Here is a 4,200-nt window from a genome sequence, read left to right as displayed (position 1 = left end):
TAAAATTATCATTAGGTACATCAATATTATTGTCTGCTTGACAAATGAACTCTATAAGATGTTGCTTAATGATTTTATAATAGCTCTCATGTACCAGTTGAAATTTAAATCTTTTAATTTGGCGAGAACTCATACGAAGCTCATTTTCTAATGATCCAAAAGAAAATTTTCACAATTTGTTCAGTGACGAAAACAACTTTACAAAAAATAGAAGTGTTTGTGCACTTTTTAGTCATTACTACAGTGGATGAAAGTAATGTTTGGCTTGTTAGATCGAGTTCCATTAGTTCAGGCAGTATATCCAAAGTAAAACTATTTGCTTCACTAGCATAACTTCCCTAACATAATCATATTATAATAAAAATTGGTTATTTAATTTTTTCAGCATAAAATATAATGTTATATTATTTTAAATTTTGTAGTTTCAATTATAAGAATAATACTGATAAACATACATAATAATAATTATTAACGAGAAAATATCATACAATTTTATGTATACTAATGTAATTTGATAAAATGATTTAAAATTATAAAATTTAAATGATAAAATTCATGGTTTTAAAAATAAAATATATTATTTTGTTTTAAATACCTGACAAGGAGAGTACACTGATTTTCACAAATATTAAATAATATCATTGACATAGCATAGGAAGTTAAACTTATTTAAATTTTTTTGCTCTTTTAAGTTGAAAAAAATAACTTTGAAATTAGAACTAGCTTACATAATTTCAATAAATATCAAGGACTACATCACTTTAGTCTCCCCTCGTGAGAACAAATTTCTTCTAGATTAAAAATTATTTTACTTTATGGTTTTTTTTCTGTCACTATCATTTATTTTCTCAGCTCTCACTTGACCTACCTTTTTTAATTACACGTCAAATGATTAAAATCTTATCTAGTTGAAGATATTACCCTCAAAAGTTGAAAAAAAATCTACTTTATCAATTAAAAAGTTACTTAGCCTAAATTCTCCATGTAGACAATTAAAATTATACATTTCTGATGTTATTAAAGTATTGTCAAATTATGTTTGATAATAGACTTTAACTACAAAAATTAAATAATTTTTGAAAATCACATTAACTTTTATCATTTATAAATAATTATAGAAATATATTTTAAGTTATCATAGTCTTCTTCAGGCTTCTTTGGCTTTTCTTCGTTCCCCAGCTGGCGCTGTTCCAATACTAAATAATGCCTGATTTGATTCTTGCATTCCTAAAAACAAGAAAATAATTTCAATTTTATTGCTGAACTCGATTGGTTGATTTGGTGAAGTAAATGTACTTCCAAATACAGCAGGCTTTTCACCACCTCCAAATTTAAAAGGAGCAACAGCAGCAGTTTGATTTCCAAAGGACGGTGATGAAAACTGAGATTTCTTGTCATCTGTTTTTTGAGCATTAAACTGAAACGCTGGTTTATCTCCAAAACCTTATGTTGTTGAGTTACCAAATGATGGAACAGTCTTAGCAGGAGAAAATTGAAAAGCATTTTTCGTTGTTTCTGTTGGCTTTTCATTGGTTTTAGTACTAGAAGTATTAAATTGAAATACAGTATTGTCTGTATTACTACCAAAAATTATGGTAGGGTTTGATGAGGCTGGTTTAATGTCAGTATTTTGACTGCCAAAAACTAATTTAGGTCCTGGATTATTGGATGCTGTTACATTAGTATTAATTTGTTCTACTGATGAGTTTCCATTGGAAGAGATCCAAATTGTAATTTTAATGATAACTTTTCACTTGATGATTGAGAAACATCAGTTTTTCCAAAAGAGAAAGGAGTTGAACTAGCAGCTGTATTACTTGATCCAAACCAACAGTTTTTGATTCTGTTGATACAGGAATGGTTGAAACATTATCATTAGGTTTTGTTGAACCAAATTGAAATTTAACACTATCAGATGACTTTAAACTATTAAGAGATTTTGACCAAAGGAAAATACAGGTTTATTTAAACATTCTGATGTTTTAGAAGCTACTGAGAGTATTTTTGTTAATGGTTCCTTTTCTTCAGTTTTAGGAGCTCCAAATTGCATTACTGGAGCTAGTTGTTTTTTTTCATTTTTTTCTGTACCAAATTGTAAAACAGACATTGGCTGTTTTTCATTACCTTTAAGTATAAAAGCTGGTAGTTGTAAAGTATTTATATTACAGTTATTAAAAGCTACAGCACTATCTTCTTTTGTATTTTTTTCGTAAGACTCTTTATTATCAAATTGTATTGATTGAATAGTTTCAGGTTTATTCACATTCTTAACACACTCTACATCACTTTTTAAGCTTGAGTTGGAATCCAAAGATTTAGAAGGTAATGCAGAAAACTGGAAAGGAGTTTTAACTGAGCTTTCAGTTGACTCTTTTGAAATTATATCATTTGATGTGCTATTTAAAGTACTCTCAAGAACTTAACTACATTCAGAGGATGATTTTTCTTGTTAACCAAACTGCTAAGCTCAGATTTCTGGTTTTCAATTTCTTTATTAGATGATAATGTTGACTGACCACTATCTTTTACACCATCCACTTCATTCGGTGATTTTAATTTTTCAGCTGATGACATTGTTGTACTACCAAAATTAAATTGTGAAGTTGTTTTGGGGATAACTGTATTTTATGTTTTTTCAAAAGATCCAACTGTTGGTGAAATAATTCATGAAGTTGTTGGTGATTGTGTAAATTTAATGCTTAATTCACTACTATTTTTTTCATTGGTGGATGTACCTGATCAAAATGAAGTATTAAAATTAATATAATATTAAAAATTTAAGATATTACATATACTATAATAGTTTTTAGATTTTATTTCAAGTAGTTATTGTATAATCATATATTTTTAAAACCATTTTGTAGATTAATACTTTAAAAATTTGCACAGACCAATGAATTACTACACTATTGTTTTTTTACATTTGTTAATAATTTTGTTAATATTAAGAGCATCAGAATATTGGCGTTGGCCTATAATATAATGAAATTTGCTGACTCAACCCATTCCACTACAGTGACAAGACAGTTTGAAAATGGCAAAGTGCAAGTCAGAACAACGATATGTCAGAGCCAAAGTTTTGCAAACTACCTGTTAATAAATAAATCGTAAATCTATGTAACCATTGTGAAAGTTATGTGTTAATAATTATTTTATTGAATTCTAATTAAAAGTTAAAATAGAGCATCTGAAAATCAAGTATTGTTTCTTCTATCATTCATTTCTACTACATTTTTTCCGCTCACCATGTTACCAGAGCTTGTACAGAAATAATTACAGAATTTTACTCTTATTTATAACTTACTGTTATTAAAAATGCATAAAAAAAAATACCCTCTTTAACAGCATTATTTTTTTTTTGTTCTATTTTCTCAATACTTGTGAAAGGTGTAGGTTCTGGCTCATCAAATAATTCATCTAATACACTTTTTATACTAATTTTTTTAAAAACTTGTGTTTTTCCACTTCTATTGAATATTCTACTAGGTGCAACTATTACAAGATCTCCAGCTAAATCAGATTCTGTAGATTTGTCAATTTTAATTGACTTATTATTATCATCGGTTAATAGTACGGTTGAACCAAAACAAGTACAACTTTTACAATATTTTCGGCAAGGAGAATCATCACCCTCTGGGTCTAAAAACAATAAAGAAATTTTTTTAAACAAAAAACTTTTTATTAACTTAAATATTAAAATAATTTTAGTAAACTAACCAATAGGATATGTTTTTTTCTGTCTTGATGGCTGAAGAAATTTGCTTGAACTATAAGAACTCAAAATTTCATTATTGCGGGTTTTAGGTTTTTTATATGAATGATGACTATTAACATCAGTATCACTCTGTCTCTTATTTCTAAAATGAAAACAGAATACATATTAATATTTAATCACGCATAATTATTAATTAGGAACTCAAAAATTGCTCATTATTGCCAAAATCTNCTATTATTAGGAACTCAAAAATTGCTCATTATTGCCAAAATCTGCTTCCAAATTAGATCTATTCACAATTCATACAGATTAATATTCTACTAAAAATATAAAAATAACAACTGTAAAAATCAAAAAATTATTTTTAATGAATAATAGATATTTTAGAGTTTTATTTTTGTACCTCTTTTTTAAGTATTATAAACAACTATTTTATTCATTAAAAATAAAAATCATAGCAATAGTAACTTTAAAATTTTGATAAA

The 4,200-nt window shown here is 26.8% G+C and overlaps 1 pseudogene; it reads right to left on the bottom strand.

Annotated features, from left to right (window-relative positions):
* Positions 1–1,147: 1,147 nt before the first annotated feature.
* Positions 1,148–4,200, bottom strand: part of LOC126903821 (uncharacterized) — a 7,766-nt pseudogene continuing 4,713 nt past the window's right edge.

This window comes from Daktulosphaira vitifoliae, unplaced genomic scaffold, assembly GCF_025091365.1.
Source record: "Daktulosphaira vitifoliae isolate Bord-2020 unplaced genomic scaffold, ASM2509136v1 Scaffold_4, whole genome shotgun sequence".
Taxonomy (NCBI): Eukaryota; Metazoa; Arthropoda; class Insecta; order Hemiptera; family Phylloxeridae; genus Daktulosphaira; species Daktulosphaira vitifoliae.
Note: the sequence above shows the minus strand (reverse complement) of the source record. Positions and strands in the feature narration are given on the sequence as shown.